The following is a 23,438-nucleotide window of genomic DNA, read 5'->3' as shown; positions in this document are numbered from 1 at the left end:
TCACCAATAGTTTTCTTTGCTGTAACAAGTTTCCACTCTGTTGATAAATCAGTACTGCGTCTGTGTTAATTTGCTTGTATCACGTTCTCCACTGTAATAGCACTTTAGAAGCACATTCTTTAGGTAGTTGAGAAAAATGCCAGATGTCAAAAGTTCAGATGATTATCAGTATTCCAAAAATTGACATTCAGACACTCTTTGATACTTTAATGTTTCTGCTTAAGCGTCACATTTCTGAAGACAGATACTTAAAAAACAGACTTTCACCTTTGACTAAATTGGAATTTCTAAATATCAATGCTTTAATGATGCTTAAAGAAGAGTGACAGTGAAGCATGAATGGACTTTTGAAAATTTGGCATACTGTGCTAATAGGTCAAACAGAACAACAGGAGAGCAAGACAAGACTGAAATTAATCAAGAGATTTTCAGCATAGAATAACTAAATTCATCTTTTTTCCAATGTTATCCAGAATGTGTGTATGCCCCAACTATATTATCACACACAAAGATACTTAATACTTAGCAATTTATTTAAAGAAATGGACATATCGGTGGTAGGACGTTTGCTTCTCAGCCTTTTGGCTAAGATCAAGTGTAGTATCTATGATAAGAGAACTCATCAGTGTAAGTTACAAAGATATCTATATATAGTCTACATATGGTGAAGGTACTGAACTAGTAGAAGCTGGTATGATCCTATATGTACTAAAACAGAACTGGTATAGTCCACTCAGCAGGTTAAATACTGTCATGAAAAGCCATAAAGGTGTGTTTAGAGTGTAGAGAGAAATAAATGTAGAAACAAGAGGAGGGACAATGTAAACATTGAATAAATATTTTGTAATCAACGATAAAAGCTAGTTGCAAAATGTAGCAGACTTCGATTCATATTGTTAAATCCTAGTCAGAGTTTGTCTTCTGCCTAGTGAACTGATGAGCATAAAAACAAAAATTCCACCAATCTATTCTCAGTATGATATATTTCTTCAAAGCACGTGATTTCTAGTGTAGCAATACATTGTGATGACTCAGAGTTTAAGATTTAGATTTTGAAATCATAGGTTTAGGTTTTCAATTCCACAGGTTTATTAATCAATCTCTATAAAGTCTGGTGGTGGAGTCCCTGTGCAATGCAATATGGATAATAGTATTCCGGAGCACAGCACTGGACTTATTGAAGATGCTGTGCTCTAAGTATGAAAGTGAAGAAATAAATGTTATATAAAGCATAAGGCAGATGGGTATATCTCAAGAGTGTCACAGTATTCCTAGTTATGAAAACAGGTCCTGCTTTGTAAACAGAATATGTACATTTTCTTTCTTTCCCTTTCCCCTTCTCATGCAGGATTATGACAAGATAAATGGAGACAAGTGAGGAGGGAGAGCAACGTGAGACATCACCTTTGTAGCAGAGAGTACATTTCTGCATTGAGGAGGCTTGGTTAGAAAACAGTTGCAGTAGAAACCTCTAATCTGTTCTGTCCGAAAACGCACTGTGTAGCCTGAATTTTTCAGTGATATAAAGGAAATAGCGTGAAAAAGCACCATAGCTCTTGGTGGTTTTGTGTTTTTTGTTTTGTTTGTTTTTGCGTGTTTGTTTTTGTTTTCAGAAAACAAAGCATACTTCTTAGTGGCTCACTACAGCTATCAGTATTTGGACCTAAGAGTTAACTTGGTGTCCCTTGTTTGTCAGATCAGATTGGACACTTAAGGTAGAGGCAAGGTTTTTCTAGGTGTGTGCTGTATAGAATGAAATAATCCCCTGGATTTCTATGATAGTCTCAATAAAAATAGACAATCAGAAGTGTCTATATTATGTAAAATGCTTATATATATGCATATAGACGCATTGGTTTATAATATGATACTTTTTTTTTTTTACTACACATAAAATTCACAGTGGCATCCAAGCACATGCCTGAAAAGTCATAGTGGTAATATTGGAAGAAACCTGAATAAGAAATCCAAAGAGTGTGGTAAGTTTAAAATCAGCTACAGGTGGAAAATAATATATACACCTTGTACAGAAGGGTCATATATTCTCTCTGAGCTAAAATGTATACTTTTTAAAGATAAAATTAAAAATAAACAGTTTCTGTCACCAAGTTACCAGGAATAAATAGCAACTGGAGACAGAAAAAGTGATATAAGGCTTTTACTGATGACAGAGAAAATTATGTATTACATAATTGTTATAAAAATTGTACAAGGCAGCCACCATAACAGGGTTTGTCTGTCTGTTTCTGCAATGTTAATAATCCAAACAAACAAAAATCTGCAGAGTTAAATTTGCAGTAACAGCTCAAGCTGGGTGACTTTGAGAATGAATCCAGAACAAAAAAAATCCCTGAGCAATTGCTCCTTACATTCTACATTCCCAATCTTTTATCTAACAGTCCTGACCGATACTAATAATATGGTAGGAGATTTTACTTCTCTTTTTTGGTTCCTTTCACTGTTTCTAGGTGAGCTGTTTCTTTTCTTGTCTTTAGGGCTCTAGAATCTACCAACAGTTTCACAGGCTGTCAGTATTGTCTTTCTTACTTGCTTATCCCTCATTTCCAGCTGACCCTGTGATCTTCCTTACTTATAACTGGTAAAAAAGTTCAAGACCTGTGGCCTTAGGCTTTAGCAAATTTAGCTACTTGTGCTAAACAAGCTCTATACAAGCTGCTGTTTTAAAAGTAGCATACCAAATTGCCTAATAGTAGCTCTGTTTTCCTTAAACTGAGTTAGGAACACAGAGCAAATCATTTAAATTACTGTATTCACTTGTAATGGTCAATCTAAATCAACTGAGATCTTGGCTATATGTGAAAGTTACAACATATTAACAGTACTCATAATACAGGGAAACTTCCTCATGGATATAGTTAATCTTACATAACAATGCCCTGAGTAAATACACTTTATTTCTGTTCCCATATGGAGATTAAAATGTTTGGAATAGCAAAATTGCATCCATTTAGTGCTGTCTTAGTAACAATATATGATAAAGAATGAAAATGACCTCCTTGGAACTACAAAATAGCTGCAACTATTCTAAAACTTCCTGACATTAGCAAGATTAACAGCAATTAAAGTTTGATAGGTTTTGGTAGTTTGATATGAACAACTAAAATGAAAGGGTCTGAGAGGATGAGAAGAGAGAATAAGGTGGATCAAAAAAGATAGATGCTGTATTAAAGTAGGGCTTTTAGAAAAATATTTTTCTTGTATATCTTTGCACAGACTTCATATATTCTGCCATGTGATGTTTGATACCAGCCACATGCAAATTGTTAATGCAATACTTACTGAAACCAAACTAATTTTCAATGAAGAATTCTCTTCCTTCGTTTAGTCATTCCTTTCCTTCTGTACTGCTATTGGATTTGTGCTACTCTTAGACTACTAAAACCAAAGCAGTTCTTCAGCTCCAATACTTGACTTCAGTATTTGGAGTAGAGGAATCCAATTTCTGTTATCAGAGTCACCTATTGTTGATTGCCTGGGCTCTTCAACCAACCTTTCCTTGGAGCGCCCCATGTGCTACAAGAGAAATAAGGGCCAGGAAAAGACCTTCTGTTAGCTGATGTCTGCAACAGCACTGTTAAAGTAATGGCATATTCTGTTTCATTCAGCTCCTTCATGTAAAATTTACAATTTTAGGGAAGTGGTAGTGCCGTGGATTGTCAGTTTTAAATGACCATTTTTCCTGCTCTGAACAATGACCATTCCATACCAGTTACCTGATATCACTTTATAATATATTTTTTTCCACTTTACATGGAGATACTTGAGATTTAAATTATTTTCTATGGGTGCTTAACCTTGCGTGTTACAGGACTGTACTCAGACCACATATTCTCAGAAATATTTATAAACCTGTTTGAAACAACTTATCAAAATGCCAGATTGAGTATATTTCCAGCTTTTTAATTACCATATTAATCTAAAAGAATATTATGTGATCCTATGCAATGTGATGGACTGGGTTTAATTTGGAAGCAGTCTTCTGGTGTGCAGATTGTTTTCCTGAAATCTCTGGAACCCTCAGGGTTTGGAGCCTGTTTGGGCTGTGTCCATACTACTGAGTAAAGGAAGCACAAGAACTGAATACTACTCCTCAAGAATAAATGTGGCTTGCATCTGAATATCTTAGAACTTGTTCCCTCTATTGGGAAAGAGCTAGTTGGAGTGAGCCAAAGCAAAGACGATGCTTTCTAACTGAGATATGATACAGGTGATTGGGTTTTTCTCTGACTTCCAAGGGCCACTTGTTAAATGTTGCATGAGTCTGAATACATTTCTCCTCAGAAGACTGGAGACGCTGAGAACTTCTAAGGACAGAATGTGGGGGTTTGAGGAGACTGAGCTGTGGGAAGAAAATGAGAGTTGTTAGAAGGTCTGAGGGACTGGCAACCATTTCAAAATAGATTTAGGTGCATTTATGATAAGAATCTGTGGTTATAGGGAACTATGCAAATGGTATAATTTTAGTTTAGTATAAATTTAGTTCATATAAAAATCCAAAAGTTTAAGATTTGTCTACAGTGGAGTTGTATTATTTTATCCACAGATTTTCTGAACTTCACATCAAACATGTATTTCCAACACATAGCAGATGAAAGCACTATGGCAACTGTCTCTGTTAAAGTTATTGGAGCTGAGCCTTTTTACCATCTCAATTGATGATGCAAAGAATCTACATCCATCCCCTGAATAGTTTCAGTGTGTTTTGCTGAAAACAGAATCCCATCATAGTGAAAGGTCATAAATTGGGAATGAAGGGGGAATATAGCGAGATAATGTAGAGTAGTTATAATTCATGACAAATGATAAGAAAGCAAACAGATAAAATAAGAAAGCATATCTTCTATTTAGTAGCCTCATACATATTTATGAAGTATGATAATTTTAGGAATATTTTGGTTTCATATCCTGTTCTGATTATTTTCAGTTTTAACCCCTACAGTTTCTTTTTTGTGTGTCATGTTTTGTTCCTTATCCTAAGTGAACAATGCCATGATTGCTATGAGTTAAGAAAGATTAACATAAGATTACCTAATTGGTATCAGGGTATGCTAATTGATGCTTTGTAATTTCATTTAATAAATTTTTGTTTGAGGCAGATTCTTCAAAAGAATCATCCAGTAAGTTGTTTCTCTAGTCACAGTTAATGTGGATGCATGAAATGTTGATGTGAGTTTTTATAAATGACAGATACAGTGAAAATTAGAAAAGAATAGCAGCACCTAATGAAGTAGTTTTAGTACAAAAACTGCCAGAAGCTCACATAATTACAGGAATTGCTTTGATCAGTTTAAAAGTAGTGAAATGGAAACTTGTCTACAAGTGCCATTCAGTTTAGGAAAAGAACTGAGAGAATTTCCAGTTAAATGTAAGGACAACAGGGAGTGTGAGGTAGGGAATGTTGCCTACAATCTGTTAACTGGAAAACACCTCATATTCTGAGTGGTGATTTTTCCATGCCCAGTGATTTAAAGAAGATGATAGGTATATATAATTCTATTAAAAAAATAATTTTCCTTAATAACATGTGCAGTGCTTTCTCTGAAAGTAACGCCTCCTGTATTATTATGTTAGCCTGCAATGTCAGAGGCAAATGTTAGTGGAATGGCAGTAAAAGTTGAACCTTCTCACCAATATTCCATTACATTTTGTTGCCATGTGACAAATGGCAGCAGAGGGGCAGTCTGACAAACTGACTCCTGACATGGAAGCATGTGTGAAGAAAAGGTGCATCACTGAATTCCTCCATGTGGAAAAAATGGCACCCATTGACTTGCTGAATGTTTACGGAAATCAAAGATTGAATTTGAGCACAGGCAGGTTTTGAGTGTTGTGTTTCAGCAGTGGTGAAAGCAACATGAAAGGCAAGGCACATTCTGATGACCATGAAGATTTACATGAGCATAGCATCATGCAGGCTTTTATTCATTGCAGGTGAAAATGCTCAGCTCATAATGCTATTGACTATGTTGAAAAATAGCATTTTGTAGCTTAGAATTTGCTCTGTCAAATAGTGTTATTGTCCTCTTTGTTTCTGTTGTAGATTCAGTGGAAGTAAATAGGCATCGCTTTTGGAGCAGAACTGTTTGAACTTTTACAGAGTTTCTTGTGTATTTTATTTCCAATTCACACCATTTCAGCTGCATCAAGCAGGAATGCAGAGCATTGTTTGTGTCCAAAATCACCTGAGTGACAACGTCAAAGAGATGTACCCATCTTAACTTACAAACACACCAGAAATAAACCTGAACTGCTGTGTTCCTCATTTGGAAGGAAACTTTTTTAAAGTTTCATCCCTTGCTTTACAGTAAAGTGCAGTAAAATTTGGCACTTCTCCCTTCAAAGTATTTTGTTGCCTCATTAAACTGAATGTAGCAGAAGTTTTCAGGCACAGACATACAGTTGGTTCTGTGGGCCTTAGTGCATTAATGCGTTTGATTCAAACACAGTAGGAAAAAGTTCCAGTTCAGAGATGAAAAGGATTTAACTAAATTTATTTAGCTCTTAAGAGACACAAATGCGGTCTTGGCAGAAAACAGTAGCCTAGCACATCCTAGGAATAATACTATCAGTTCACAGCAGAATTGCAAAAATGCTTGGCTGATTGCTTTTTTTCCCCCCTGTAAATTAGACATTTGTAGCAGAATTACAAAAATGCACCAAAAGAGAAATGTTAATTCAGGAAATAAAGACATGTATGACTTTGCTCACAATTTTTAAACATGTTGGAGATTTTATTTTCCCCAAGCTAACCTGGACAACAAAGAAAGGAAAAAACAATAATCATTCCAACAGTAATTGCTCCCAGGATGTATATGTCCTTTCTAAAAGTTCAAATATTAAGTGTGTAGGCACTTTCCAACTGTCTTAAGAATCATGCCAGAATATAATCTAGTGTTCCAGAAATTCCTCTTAGCAGAATATAGGTATCCTACCCATCAGAAACCATGGGTGAGATCATCTACCACTTTCTTGGAGCTGGTGATGAACACTGCCATTCACCTGGGAAATCTAAAGGCCCTTTCACTGTCAGTATACTGCACATGTTAAAATTCCCTATCTCAAAAATGATTTTGTGGGCCAATGAGCTGTGTTCAGATTTACTGGATTCACTGATTGAATTTTATAGGCTATGATATTAGATTTTTTGTTATCAAATATTTTAAAGGTTTAAGTATTTATCTAGCTAGTTCGTATATGGTAGCAGTGGTGCTCCCTTTGAATATAAAGAATTGAAACTAAACATTCCTTAAATATTTACAGGATCAAAGTCAGTGTGAACAATCAATAATTTGATTTGTTAATGCTGAGAATTTCTGCAAGAACTTAGGTTTAGCTGTCTTAAAGAAGGTATAGTCCAGAGGGAAAAAAAAAAACCCATTCTCACCATGTGGAACTTCATGTCTGATTCAGGGAAGCTGAAAGTTCATTTCTCAATATAAACAAATTTTATAGACAAGTTTTTAATACCAGCTTGCTTAAAATACGCAATTTTCATCTTGTTTGGCAGTTTCTATAGCATGCTTTCCAAAGCTTTGTATATTAAATTAGAATATGCCCTCAAATGCATTTTTTTTCTTACTTCTGAAATGTAAGTTCCCTTAAGGAAAACATATGAATATCTCTCATATGACCTGATTTATGAGGCCACAGAATAATTAGTAATTTTCTTTATTAAATAAGCTTATTGCATTCTGTGTAAGCATACTACTTTATATAGATACATAGAGAGCTTACAAAACAAATTGCAACATAGTATTGCAAATGAGAGATGTTTTGACATCAAAAATAATATTTATTCATATTTCATTATGGTTCTAAATCTTAATGACAATATATTTGTGTTAAACTAGAGTAAGCAGCTTATTACCAATACTACCAAATAAGAGTAATAATAAATTAAAATGCTAGTAGATATACCAAGGGGAAAACAAGAAAATAAACATTTACAGAATTAATTAATTCTTCTGTATTACCTCATTCCAACTCTGTTCTATTTTGGATTTTTTTTTAATTTCATGTGTTCCAGTCAACTCTCAGATGTTTATTCTATAGAAGGTACTTGCCTAGTTCTGTTTATTTTAATACATTTTCCCTTTTGTAATTTATTTACTATATCTTTGGTGCTGTACCTTCCCGTATCACTGTTTTCATCCTAACACTTGAGTTTTCTGTCATGTAAAGAGGAAAAAGTTAGCGTAGTTGAATATTATAAATTTTTTTAAACCACTATACAACAATTTGTTTCATCTGGTGAGTCTACAGCATATGACAAAGAAAATTTGACAGTTCACTCAGCATGGTGCCTGAAATTTGACCAATTATTCAAGCCATTATTCTTTCTATCCTTGAGCTGGTACATTTATTTTATTTTTCATGTCAATTGGTGGCTGTTTGCCCCCCAGTATCCATGCCTTTGTTCTTGTGTGGGCCCTAGGAGAAAAACAGTCACATAATTATACTTTGGTACATACTTTTTATTTTTTCTGGACTCCCACTAGGATAGAAGATATTGGTTGCAATATAAGGAGAAACCTTTCTATTTGTAGCTGTATCAATTTGTTATTCTTTAACACTGGTAAGACAAGCATACAGCTATGGCTGTTATATCATGCAGTTATAATCATGACTGCTTATTCATATTTCAGCATCAGGCTTCTGAGGCAATTAGCAATACTCAGAGCCATACACGAAAATTTTCTCTCAATCAAAAAATACATACATTTCAATAGAATAACTAATTTACACCTTATTCCGGAAATTTTACTCACCAAAGGCACTAGAATGAATAGGTGGATGTGAGGGAAAGGCTTGCTTGCTTATTTTTATTTTGGGGAAAACAAATGGGAAACGTGTTGATATTGTGGTATGAATGGCCTACTGCAGCTGTTATGAAAAGAGCATGAATTGCAGAACCTCACAGTGACTTCTACTGTTTAGCATACATATTTTTCATACTTGCTACTTCAATTAATCCAAATTGTTAAAAGAGATTATACCAAAACCAGAAGGATTTTCTGGTTATTAAGACTTATAACCCTCTTACAGAATAACTCCAGAAAATTCTTCAGTACAACCTTGTATGATTTGGATAATTCAGGATGATAAAGCTGAAGTAGACAATTTCTCCATTTCTACCCAAAAGGAAGCAAATGTCAGAGGGATGCTGTTCCAGCTCAACCTTTTACAGAAGTTTGATTGCTTTAAATTTTGCCTGGAACTTATGCAATCAACTCGATAGTTTAACAGAAGTGGTTATTAGCTCTCCTATTTTGTAGGAAAGCAAAACTTGAGCATGCTGAAAGTACCCAAATGTATTAGAACAAATGCTCAAATTGCACTGACAAAATAATTCAGGTATCTACAATAAGTTATTGCTTATCAGTGAAGTTGCTGATAACTGGTATTGCTCCAAGAGACAAGTAATAGCATCTTCTTGAAAAATGGAAAACATCAGAATACTCTTTAGCAAATACACAGCAGAGCAGTCTTCAAAAGTAGAATTTTCACACTGTTTTAAGATTATTGCACTAGCTTGTAAAGTTTTGCTTGTATGTGAACAATTAAATGATTATCATCTTGTTACGATAATTCCCGTGTTCTCTATTTTGTTTCTCTCATGAGATTTCAAAGCAATTTTCAGTAGAGGTCAGCCTTGTTACTCCTGTTTCATAGGACAAATAGTTGTCCAGGACACCCAGAGGCAGAATTGCAAAGGGAAAAATGAAATAAAATTAGGTTCTAATGTCCACTGGGACAGGCTATCTCTCACACACAGTAAAGCACATGGGGAAAGATCCATTTTTTTCATCTTACATCACAATGTACGTGGTTGATCAAAAAAGCAGGAAAGTTCTTATTCCACAGTACATATTGGATATAGAGAGACTATTTTTGGTATTATTAAACACTTAGCTAGTTTGTATGGTGGATTTGTGTAATCATATTGTACATCTGACTTTTTTTGCTGCTACTTTAACCTGGATATTTTAAGAGATAAATTAAACCCCATTCTGACTTCTTCAGATCAGGCACTGATTGCATATTTATGCTTTAGTTAAAAAAAAACAAAAACAAAAACAACAAACAACACCAAAACAACACAATAACAACAACAACAAAGGCAGCCAAAATAATTATGAGGTTTATATCTTTACAATAGCAGAATTGAGTAAATGGAACTCTCCTTCAAAAATGTACCGATTTGAAGTACTTAAGTGAAAGCTAATTCCTTCTTGCTTTTGTCCATCATTGATTTTCATCTTTGTAAAAAATTTAACAGTACTCTACTAGAGCCACTCAAAGAACATTGTGCCCCTTTGGCACAGAGTAGTAAACAAGTCCCACAGAGCTTGGAAGATTATCAGCTGTTGAGGAAGCAGACATTTGACTCTGAGCCTGTAGACATACACAGCAGGATGCGTAAAATAAGGTAAAAATAATTGTGCCTCTGTGTCTGGCTGAGAAATTCAGAATTCTTGCAAGTGAGAAAATAACGAACATATAAGAAGGAAAACTAGTAACATCAGTGAGGTGGTTTGCGGATGTGCTAAGTGAGCTGCAGTTTTGCTTTTCGTATTTTGCCATGATGAGGAGAGGTGTTGTGAACGTATGACATAAAAAGAAGAAAATGATGAAAAGATAAAGATGTAACTGAAAGGATAATTTAAAATAACTGCAGAAGTGAGACAGAAAGCAGATTTAAGACATTGATCTTCAGTGAACAAGAAAAGAAGCAATAGGAAGAAATGAACAAACTTGAATTTTTTTCTGAGCAGAAGATAGGGTCACCAAGCATTGGCATAGGCTGCCCAGAGAGGTTGCAGGCTCTCACACCTTGGAGATACTCAACACTTGACTAGATGTGGTCCTTAATGGTCCTGCTTGAACAGATAGGTTGGTCTTAGATTATCTCAATATCTCACTTCCAATCTAAACTGTTCTGCAAATCTGTGATTTCTTGCAGGTTTATTTTTTTTTTTTGTTTGTTTGTTTTTTGTTTTTTTTTTTTCCCTCTGTGCTGTATTTACAAGAAAGACATTGAGGCCCTGGAGCGTGTCCAGAGAAGGGCAACGAAACTGGTGAGGGGTCTGGAGCACAAGTCTTATGAGGAGTGGCTGAGGGAGCTGGGATTGTTCAGTCTGGAGAAGAGGAGGCTCAGGGGAGACCTCATTGCACTGTACAACTTCCTGAAGGGAGGTTGTGGTGCAAAAGGGTCTGGCCTCTTCTCCCAGGCAAATAGTAGGACCCGAGGAAATGGCAAGAAGTTTTACCAGAGGAGGTTTAGGTTGCACATTAGGAGAAACTTTTTCTCTCAGAGGGTGGTCAGGCACTGGAATGGCTGCCCAGGGAGGTGGTGGAGTCGCCGTCCCTGGCAGTGTTCAAGAGGCATCTGGATGACGTGCTGCGTGATATGGTTTAGTGCTTGTGGTACTGGGAATGGGAGGGTGGTTGGACTAGATGATCTTGCAGGTCGTTTCCAAGGTCGTTTCCTTGCGATTCTATGTTTCTATGATTCTATGATTCTATGATTCTATGATTCTATGACTAATGCCTGCCTGAAAAATAAAGTAAGATCATACCATTATTTCATATTTATTTGTTAGTAAATGATTATTTTTTTAACCTAAAATTTCTGAAATTGTTTAAGGATCTTTTCCCACTCCACTGTTACCTGATATATTTTTCTCTCTCTTTTTTTTTTTTTTCCTTCAGAATAATTCCATATAATCTTTGTAAATTTGTCCTTTATTTAGGAAACTGATATTAAAAATACAGTCTTCTAAATGTCCAAATCAGATGTCAAAGACAAGGGCTTGAATAATTTCTATTCAGTAAAAGCACTTAAAAGTCTTGCATTAAGCTGAGTATTCTAGTTCTTTCTGAAATGAACAGTTTTTCATACAGTTTAGTCTTTTATAAAATTAATATGGAGTTAATAAGGTGCAGTTCCCCCTTGTCTCTCCAAAGCAGAATAGCTTTGGCACCAGTAGTCACACACCTCCAAGGTCTATTTTTATGTGGCTTTGGAGAGCATTCAAGGTAATTCCCGTTATCCTATGACTAAAATGTGGGACTTGGCAAGAAGAAACCAACCCCTCCTACATGTGTGTTCACAGTGAAGAGAAATTATTTTCTTGTATTATTACACAATCTTTCATCTTTGGCATGATGATGATTCAAAGTAAGAAAGAGACGAAAGATCAACATGAAATTAACTGATATGCCAAATTTAACACCATTAATGAGTTATATTCATTGTGTTCAAAAACTATCTACTGCAGAAGTTCTGTGCAAGATAAACATGGGATAAATCTTGTTAGTTTCTCTCCATCTTTCTTACCAACAAATGTAAAAAATTCCCTGATACTAAATGTCAGTTGTTGTTGTTAACTACATACATTCAAATCCTTATTCTTATTTTCATGTCATGGCAACAAGACTTATGTATGGATCATTATCCAGGAATGAAGAAACTATTTCCTTTGTCTGATTATACAAATTGTGGCAAGTGTCAGCAGACTGAATGGCAGTGATAACCATTCATGTTGATAAAAACAGGAGAGGTTTAAATAGTATATTGAAGAATGGAAAGGAAAAGCAATGTAGGGCTTTGAAAACAGTGAATAAGTAGCTTGAGATGTAGCTTAAAATAGGAAATGATGCAAAGATTTTGGAGTCTTTCTGTCTTTTTGATTTACCCTAAATAGGTTGCCACTTGCTACGAACCATTTGGAAGAAGTCAGGTTTTCACAGGCGTCTTCATGTGCATGTGGTGCAGCAGAACAGATGCTCAGCTTCACTGTCCTAGGGCTCAGCATATGGGACTGATGGCTTACTGAATTAAGATATCCAGTTTCGTCAGCTTGTGGAACAATGTTCTGGGCTTTCTAATGTGATCTGGAAAGATGTTTTCTAATTGAGATACAAAACTTCTTCCAAATTAATGTGTCAGGATTTAAATAAAAGTAGATCTAATCTAAATAAATTCTAATATTTCAGAAATGTCTGAAGAATTAGTAATTGGAAAAGGACTTTGATCTTCACTGGCTTTTTTTTTGTTGTTAGTAGTATGTTATACAGTGTATATGCATGTTATATAACAGTATCAAAGCATACTCTCTAAAAATATGCAAGTGCATGGGCAAAAGTTGGAGATGCAAGCTGTTAGGCTTTTTATTTGTTTGCTAATTTTCATCCTATTCATTCTATTCTTGCTCTATTCTCTTTTCTGACTCATCACTATTTAGAATGCTTAGTGCTGTGAGAAAGCAATGTCTGAAACCTGGATTACTCAAAAAGGCTTGTCAGAATTGAGCAGCCTTATGGTACATGTTCAGTGCAATATACAGCATTTATTATTGCCAGTGACTGCTCATTTAGAAGTTTAGTGAAGAAGGGAGTAAAGATTGCCTCTGTGCATTCAGACTGTGTTCTTACAATTTTTTTATCTGCTGTTTGAATGTCTTTATTTTTCATTTTTGTTTTCCAACCACAGTGACAGAGAGATTAAATTTTAATCACATTTGCAAAAAGAAATTGATTCAGCAGCAATCTAGAAGGTTTTTTTTAATTTTTCTATCACCATGTATATTTATTGAAGTTTGAGTGTTTTGATTCCTATTGTGGAGACCTGATATTCCTTTAAATATGTCATTTCTGTTCATTAGTATGTGTTTTTTCTTCATTTGTTTGTTTGTTCTGACTTGCATTTTCCTACATTTCAAAGAAAGACAGGGACTATGATCTGCAGAGAACATTGTGTCAGGACATAACTTCAGCTATAGGGTCCCAGGCTGCTTATAGTTCTTTCCATCTGCTTTACATCATACTATTCATTGACTGACTTTTCTAATCTTACTCTGTCACTCCTAATGTCATTTTGGAAAAAAATGTATTTTAAAAAATGTTTATTTCACTTTCAAATAAATACAGTGTCTACAGAATCAGGAATCAACACTGGAATCAATATCCTCTCTGTCTGCTGCTTTGGGAGTCTGTTATAACCAAAGTAGATTGAACAAAAAATTAGAGAGAAAAAAATTATTAAATATTCATCTTTTGAAACCAAAATGCTCTTTAGAAAAATGATAATTCTGATGTGACCGCATATGGAAAGAATTTTCTGGACTCAGGTTACGAAGGTAAGAGGCTCCTTCATGACCTGCCTTGGAAGGACAAGGGTGTAGCTTCTGTTCTGCCTTGTGAGAAAAGGGATTTAAGAGTGAGTCTACCACCTTCCCTTTGACTGGAATGAAAATATGTTTCAATTTTACAATGATTAAGTTGGAGAACTGTCAAAATCTTTTTTTTTTTTCCTTTCAAAATTCTACTTTTTTTATCCAAAAAGTCCTATGGATAATAATGTGTAGAGTGCTTTAAAAACAAAAAACAGATTAACCTTCAGTGGTACAATACTGTCCTGAAATATGTAAATCTGTTTAGACTAGACTTAAAGTCAGGATGACTGGATCACAACAGGGACTTACAGGAGACCTCTTCTCTTTCACTGAAACTGTTGTGTGAGGAGAAAAATGATAGAGCCAAAGCATCAAAAAAAATGCATTCTACAGGGTTCTGGACAGGGTTTTTAATTCTACAGGGTTTTTAATTTCCGTATTCCTATTTTGTTTTGAATTACATGACAGTTTTAAAAGAAAGTTTATATTCCAATCTATGTGTGCCTGGTGGCAGTTTGTTTGCCATTGGCTGCTACCTCCAGCTTCCTTGCAGCCTGTCTGATGTTAAAGTAGAACTAATGACAAAACACAGACAAATCTACTGTGTAAGATCTCGCACTGACTTGTATTGTTAATGAGTAGTCATTTGTCGCTATCTATATTTATAACATTTTGAAGCACTGTTGTCAGTACTGTCTGCTCAGTTGTAACCTTTTGAGCTAGCTGTGAGAGAATCACAGATTCTATGAGATTCCAGGGCTGTGATTCTGCAAAACTACACCAATTGTCTGTGGTTTTGCAGTAGTGATTTGTCAGATCTTACCTTCCAATGTAAATAGCAAGTTATTTTGGTGAAAGAGCTGGTTTAATTCTGGTAGTGTTTACATCAGGAATTATAGCCAATGTAATCAACATGGTGTGACTTCAACTCAATTTAAATCATAACAATGTAACATGAGCTTTGCATTTACCAATGTCTCTATCTTCTTATTAAAGTAAAGCAAAGCTAGTAAACCAATTCAGATGTAGGAAGCAGAAATAAGAGAGGCAAATCCTATCAGATTTGTTGGCTGGTTACTGTGCTTAGTGGTGTTCACATTTCTCATGCACACAGAACTGCTAATGCTGACACAAGGTTCCACCAGTGACCAAGAAGAGTGTGCCTGTCCACTCTTCGTGTGGAAAATCAGTTGAAAGAAGCAGAGCATATGGAGATGACCATGACTTGTGTGCTAAGACAAGGTCAGTATGCATGTACCAATTAGACTGTTAAATTAAATTGTTAAATACTGTCCAGTGAAATAAAATGTGTTTGATTTTCTATTTCTATTTTAATGCTAGGCTTGTAGGAAACATCCATCTAAGCTCTAAGGTGTGTGGAACTGGCAAGACATTGACAAAACTGAGGCTCAGTTTGCAGCTGGGCTTCCATTGTCACCCTTTCAAGAGAGCAAAAAGGCATCTTGAGGTGTCAGAGAGGTTCTGCTTCAGCTGCAGAAGGCTGTCTACATTCTGACCCCCATAAAGAGCATTGCATATGCTGATATTACAGTAAACTAACTTGGTTATTGTTACCTATTTGAGAGAGTTACAGATGCTAGGGGTAACTGGAGATTCAGACACTTTGTTGCTACTGGGATAGTATGCTTATTCATCTCTGTGTCCTACAGTGATGTGGTACTTTCATTCTAACTAAACCAGGCTTTAAGAAACAAGCAGGTAATATCCAGCGTGTACGTTAAAAGCAGATTAGTAGAATCTGACGGAAAGCATTATCTACATGAAGTTAACTGTGTATTTGGAAGATTTTAGCTGCAGCAGCTGAGTGTTGAAACAGGGAGAAAGCTTGAGGTTAAAATAAAAAGAGGTTTTGGAGAAAATCTTACTTGTCACAAGTTACATCCATGGCAGAAGTCCCTCTGACTTGAAGAGAGTCCAATAACAATCAAGAATCATATCTAATGTATGTCTTGAGACATATGGGCATGGATAGAGAAAGTACAAATGCATAAGTACCTTGAATTAGAAGTGAAAAGGGATGCTAAATATGTTTGACTGTGACACTGTTAACTCTACTGAGGCAATATTCGTAAAAGATTTTCAAAAGTGTTTGCATCAGGTGGGAAAATATGATGCATTTCCCACCATCTGTTTACCTTACCCAAGCACGTTGATTTGTGCAAACTAGTTATTATGGACATTATACTGACTTGACAAGCAAACACCTGTCTGTTTCTGCAAATACAAGTACTAAAGTTTGTACTCCCTCCCACAGATACCAAAGGGCCTTCTGAAATCATGCTGAGCAAGAGCAAATGGAGGTAGCATTAGGTACTGGCTGCAGCATAATCTCCGTAGCTCTTTATGGATGGAAGGCAGTAAAGTGCTACTCCATCTTCTTCATCTATATCAGTTATGTATGGTTACACTAGCTTTCAACCTTTTCCTTCCCTTTTTTGAGTATTATGCTTATTTCCATTGTTACAGATATAAGTAGAGGCACATAGGCCTAAAAGTTCTGCAGTGCTGTCTCTGTGCAGGAACTAGAGGGTTAGCAAGCTAAGAAGTGTGATACTGTTTGAATAGTGCTGGTTCAGCACATCTCTCTCTGAAGCCTCTGGTAGTATGACATCTAGATACGGAGCCCAAACAGCAAATTCAAATGTCATCTTTGTGTCAGAAGACTCACAAAGGAAATGACTACATGATTATCTGAAGTATTGTAGATAGATTTATGTTCTTTTTCCTTTGAGTTGCATCAGAAATCTAGGGTGGGGAAGAATAAGAAAGGTTATGAGCATAGGCTGTGCATAGGAAATGCAGCAACTAATTCAAGAGAAAACATTTCTTTTTCCTGATTTCTGTAGCAAACAGAGTTCCCAGTTGTACAAAAGTGATAACTGCTGAAATATATGGTCTTTTTATTACTATAAAAGGCGGAGGTGATTACATTTTCATTTTTTTATAACTCTTTGTATTCTCTTTCATCTTGTGGATAGCCAGTGAAAAATAAAAGGGTTTTGCCCACTGACATTTGTCAAGGGCAGTGGGCACAGAGTGGAACACAGAAAGTTCCATATGAACATGAGGAAACATTGCTTAACTTCGAGGGTGACAGAGCACTGGAACAAACTGGCCAGAGAGGTTCTGAAGTCTCAGTCTTTGTAGAGATTCAAAACCCTCCTGGATGCTTCCCTGTGCAACCTACTTTAGGGCACCCAGTGATCTCCAGAGGTCCTGTCCAACTCCTATGATTCTGTGATCCTGTGAAATAAGTAACTCACTGGATATACATAGATCCTTGGGTGAATTCTGTTGTACCTGAGAAACACAAGCTGTTTGGTGGATATATAAGCATAGAAGCCTCTTTGTAGAAGAAAAGTTTAAGATTTTACCTTTTTCTTATTGCTTTCTGTACTTTAGTCTGAAAATCTGTAGTTCTTGAAAAAAAAAACCTTCAAATTTTGAATCCACAGCAATGATATCTGCATTTGTCAGCTGCAATTTCATCTGCTTCTTCTTTAGCTTTGTTAGCTTAGCAGTCGATAAGACATCTCAGTTGTGGGATAAGCAGAGATTCAGAGGAAGCTGATTCCACAGCAAATGGTCAAAGAAACCAGGAATACAAAACTGCAACACAGTCCAATAGTCCAAATTCATGGGAGGATTCAGTGCTGTACATGACCTCACAACAGCAAAAATTCAAGTGGGCCATACTGACACAGTTCTAACAGATCTTGTTTGCACTCCTTTCCATGTTCCATCAGTTGGAAAACAATGTGGCAGAGAGCAGAAATAAGAGAAAAAACTGTGCAAGGGAGGAATAAATATTTTCAGTTTGGAGTATTTCTGCTTCTTCCCCTTCTCTCCCACATTTGGTTACAGATGACAAAGAAAGTGATAACATGTGAACCCTTATAAAAAATGCAGTAATTAGAAGGAAGTTGAAGAAACAAATGAAGAGAGTGAATCTGGATCTAACGATAAAAATACAGACACCAATGTTGAAATTAAAGAGATTAGATCTCATTATGCTGAGAAATGTCTCTCGTGAGGATTACATTTGTCATCCTGTATAATGAAAACCTGATTTTGACAGTTCCATCTGTAAGTAACACTCCACCACACATATGTGAGGCTGTGACTCATTGTGCAACAGAACACAGGCCTGCATTTGTAGGCTGACTTACCACTGTGTCTAGCCTACTTACAGATTTTTCTATTATTATTATTTTGTTAAGAAAACGTCTATCTACCATTGTTCAGCAAATAGGATCTCATCAAGTGCACCGTCTTCATCTTGATAGAATTGATTCAGCAGCTGAATTATAGACCAAGTAATTGGAATCACCTAGCAGAGAATGTGCCCAAATTTATAAATAGGATCTGAACTCAAATAACGTATAAATAGGTAATAAACCAACCTCCAGATTTTCTGGTAAAGACTCATTATCAGTACCCAACACCTCCTTGATTAGCTTGCTCTCCTGGTTTAAAATCCAGTTTATTACTTTTCCTTTACAAGTAGTGAATTACTCTATTGGTGTCAGTCAGGGGTATTCATCTAAAAGATTTTGGGAGCTGTCCTAGGGACACTGAGATTGCTGTAATATTCCTTTACTTTTTATTTTGTAGCGTGGAGTCATGACATGGGAAAAGTGGGGGGGGGAAAGAGGTTATCTTTCCAGTTTTCTGTAATCAGACTATTCTCACACTTCCAATTTTTTTCCTGAAATTCCCCATGTGTTTTTTTTTGTTTGTTTTTTTGTTTTTCACACTGCATTTTTCACATCATCAGTTTGAAAGTTTTCTTCAGGTGTATTCTGAAGAGTATTTTAAAAGTTTGGAAATTCTCCATAATTTCTCTATTGCTATGAAACAGTAGATGAGACTTCAGAATACTTTTCTAAGAAATGACCAAGCTCCAATATTCTGTTTGTATTTCCCAGTATTCTTAGGAAGAACTTTTGATTGTCTGATGCATTGTTTCAATGAAAATAAATAACCAGGGAATCTATTTCATGGTTTGATATTTAAAATTGAAAATTGTCAAAATATTGTCTGCTTTTCTTTTGTAGGGAGTTTTTTTGTTTGTTTGCCTGTTTACTTGAGTTTGTAATGCTTATGGCTGAGAGCTGGGGATTTGGGAATAACAGACCAGAGTCCTGAGGGCTATGGAAAGACACTTGTGCTTGTTAGGCTTGCATAATTTCCGTACCTGTTTAGGTTTCAGTGTGTTGCTGTGTTGCTTGAACTGCAGTCAGGAAAAAGTGTCTTCACTTAGAAACAGTCAAATCCTCTGGCCATCACACCAATCTGTTCTATACATTCATAGTCATGAGTGATAATTTTTTTCTTTAATCTCTATCTAAAATCAAGCATAGCTTACTTTTATATGGAAGGTGATTGTTTGACAAATATGAAAGCCTATATTTCTAGAGTGTCAGAAAAGCTGTACTTGAAACTACCTGCTGTGACCAAAAAAAGTTTCTGTGCATGATATAGACAGTCCCATCAAAAAATTAGATCTGAATTTTATTAATATCTGTATTGAAAACTGTATCTACATTAAGGTAGAATATTTGATTGCAGACTAGAAGTAAGACTATGTATTCTGACAGTTTCTTCTTTTCTTGCAATGATAGAAGTACTTTGTTGATACTTTATTATGTTTTCAGTATTTTTGAACTCTGTATGAAAGAGCTTTAAAATATTCAGGGACTATTTTAATCACTTTGTGGTTGATTCAATGTGATGTCAAGTTTCATGTTCATTAATGCATATATATAAACATTTATACATAGGTAATTGATGTCAGCAATTCTGTTTATGAATTTAAAAGAGCTTTAAACAAAACTTAAGCTCTCAAAGGATTATATAATTTACAAAGTAATTTCCAAGTCACTTAATCCGTTTTGAAATGTTGCAACTGCTATGACAGTGCTATTTAAAATAAATAACTAAATAAAACAATCTGAATTGAAACTTATATTGTTAATTCCCAAAAAATCTAATTGTCTCTATTCTGAGCAGTATAGATTTTTTAAAATAAAAAATACTGCAGTTTAATTTAACCCACATTTATGTTGTCATAATTTAAGATAAATGATAATTGTTGAATCACAGAATCACAGAATGGCCAGGGCTGGAAGGGACTTCGAGGATCATGAATCTCCATCCCTCCCACCACATGCAGGGCCACCAACCTCCACATTTAATACTAGACCAGGCTGCCCAGAGCCCCATCCAACCTGGCCTTGAACACCTCCAGGGACGGGGCATCCACAATCTCTCTGGGCAGCCTGTTCCAGCACCTCACCACTCTGTAAAGAAGTTCCCCCTGACATCCAACCTAAATCTTCCCTCCTTCTGCTTAAAACCATTTTCCCTTGTTCCATTATCTACCCTTTCAAAGTGTTGAATGCGTTAGATATCCCTAAACTGAAGACATAAACCAGATAAATATGTAGTTAAAATCACGTGAGACTGAAGAAACACTTAACAAAGATATACATCGTTAAGATATGTAAATTCCACTAATTTATGTATTTTTAACATAAGTCTCGATTAAGATTTTCCTAGAGTTCCTGGACTTCTTTGAAATTGAAATGTAATTTTGTATTCCCAGTATTAACGTAATTCGGCTATGGGAAAATTGCTTTTTTAGTTACATTCCTCATGTTATCAGATTTGGTTCTATGCAAGTATAATATTTTATGGGAAACTATATGTCCTACAAAACAACAGATTTCATAACCATACTCTAATTCTATATTAAATCCCAAGAAAATGTTAGCCTGCGTTATTTCTAATGAAATAACATTCTTAAATCCTTCTAAAAAGCATGTTGTTTTTTTTTTTTTTTTTTTTTTTCTATTTATTTTAAGACTAAATATCTCCTTCAAAGACCATCTCATGTTCCTGGTGCTGCTGTTCCAATTTGCAATTGACCAGCTATAGAAGTATAATCACAAGTTCAGAACAGCAGCATTCAAGGTAATACACAACCCAAAGTGGTAAATGGGAGAAGTAAACTGTTGATAAGAACTCTTGACACATTTATTCAGTCTGTCATATCACTGAATTATCACAACAAGCAAACATGCTGATGCCAATTATGAATAGAAGAAAGCTTGGGAGGGAATGAGTAATTCTGTTTTTGCAGTTTCTTTTTTTAATAAGATTGCTGAGCTTGTTTACAATGCTATAATAATATTATGAGCAAGAGTTAACAGCTTAGCTTAATTATAGTCAATTATCATCAATAAACCTGGTTTCAAAAAAGCGCTTCTTCAAAAATTAGTGAAAGGATAAATCTGTTAATTTTATTGGCTCATTTTGGTCTTGAAAGTGAAAGCTGCATAGTCTGGGAAATGGCTGAGTAAAATGGCAGAGACATTGTTTTGAGTGAAGAATATCACTCTATATATGTGTGTGTGTGTATTAATTTGAGTAATTTTGTACAACTGACAATAGCCACTTGTTGCCTGGTTGTTGTTTTTTCTGTGTGTGTGCTCATGCATACACACAGACACACAAACAAACAGAATATTCCCAGGATAGGAAAAGGAGAAACAAGGAAAATTATAATAAAATTGAAAAAACACCTCAAAACCAGAAAGTGACAGAAGTTTTCTGCCAAAGTCCTATGTCAGTAGATGAAAATTTGACTCCATGGTTTTTATGGGTGCATGTTTATAATTTCAACATCATTTCATTTGCTGTCTGGCTGCAGTCAGTGCCATTCACCATGTCTACCAGGTCTTCCTCCTCATGTATACTTTCTGTAGCTTCAGACTCAATCTCTCACCCAGGATCCTTGTCCCCTGTTTACTCATATCTAAAATAGAATCATAGAATCGTAGAATCCTTGGAGTGGAAATGGACCGTTAATGGTCATCGAGTCCAACCCCCCTGCAACGAGCAGCTGAATCAGTTTGCTCAGTGTCTGATCCAGCCTGACTTTGAGTGTTTCCAGGGATGGGTCAGCAACCTTTTTGGGCAACCTGTGTCAGTGCCTCATCACCCTTATTGTAATTTTTTTTTCTATATATCCAGTGTCCTGACACAACAGATGCTGCTAAAGGGTCTGTCCCCTTCTTTCTTACAGCCCCTCTTTAGATACTGAAAAGCTGCTCTCAGGTCTCCCTGGAGCCATCTCTTCTCCAGGATGAACAGCCCCTGCTCTCTCAGCCTGCCCTTGCAGGAGAGGTGTTCCATCCCTTGGCACATTTTTGTGGACCTCCTCTGGATGCACTCCAACAGGTCCACATCTCTCCTGCACCGAGGACTTCACATCTAAATGCAGTGTTCCAGGTGAGGCCTCACAAGTGCAGAGTAGATCACCTCTTTCACCCTGCTGGCCACACTTCTTCTGATGCAGCCCAGGATACAGTTGATTTTCTGTGCTGCAAAGGCACACTGCTGACTCATGTTCAGCTTGCCACCCACCAGGACCCCCAGGTCCCTTCCAGCAGGGCTGTGTTCTCTTTTCTCATGTCCTAGCCCGTAATGATAGTGGGGTTGCCATGATCCAGGTGCAAGACTTTGCACTTTGATGTGTTGATCTTCATGTGGTTCTCTTGTGCCCAGTATGTTCTGTGCCTTTGCAGCTGATGGAGGTAGCCATCTGGTATTTGCTGATGTTTAGCAGAAGACACTGGAAATACTGGACACATTTTGTCTCTGTGCTCCTTTTGAATCTAGAGACTACACGCAATGAAATCTAGTGTAGAGAAAGTCAAATTCATTCAAAAACAAACAAACAAAAAACTTGACAGCTGCAGGCACAGTTTGCAAATAATTAAGCTTTCAAGTCCAGCAGGATTCTAATGATTTTATACAAGTTTATGTTTATGTTGTTTCTTAGATACAGCAGATAGATGGAACTTCTGACTTTCTTCAGTAATCTATTATACATAGTAAAGAGGTAAAATGGGATTGAGAGAAATTCAATTAAATCTGATCAAATACTTTCAGAGAGGGTGAAATATATATGCAAAATGAGCTTTGCAGCTCTCTACAGCAATGCACACAGTACATAAACCTAAATGGGCAACTTTTTTTTTTTTTTTCTATCTGCTCTTTTGTTAAAACAAACTTTTTTACTCTGATATTGTTTGGGCTGAAGCTTTCCTTGAACCTGTACACACAGATCATTTGATTTATGGATTCAGAGCACAGAAAATTCCAGACTAAATTATTTCAAAGTTCATGATAGCATAATCAAGCAAAAAGCAG

The 23,438-nt window shown here is 35.9% G+C and overlaps 1 pseudogene; it reads left to right on the top strand.

The window, feature by feature from the left end:
* Nucleotides 1–565: 565 nt before the first annotated feature.
* LOC125692791 (U2 spliceosomal RNA) lies at nucleotides 566–659 on the top strand (annotated as a pseudogene).
* The last annotated feature ends 22,779 nt before the right edge of the window (nucleotides 660–23,438 follow it).

This window comes from Lagopus muta, chromosome 4, assembly GCF_023343835.1.
Source record: "Lagopus muta isolate bLagMut1 chromosome 4, bLagMut1 primary, whole genome shotgun sequence".
In the NCBI taxonomy this organism is placed as follows: domain Eukaryota; kingdom Metazoa; phylum Chordata; class Aves; order Galliformes; family Phasianidae; genus Lagopus; species Lagopus muta.
Note: the sequence above shows the minus strand (reverse complement) of the source record. Positions and strands in the feature narration are given on the sequence as shown.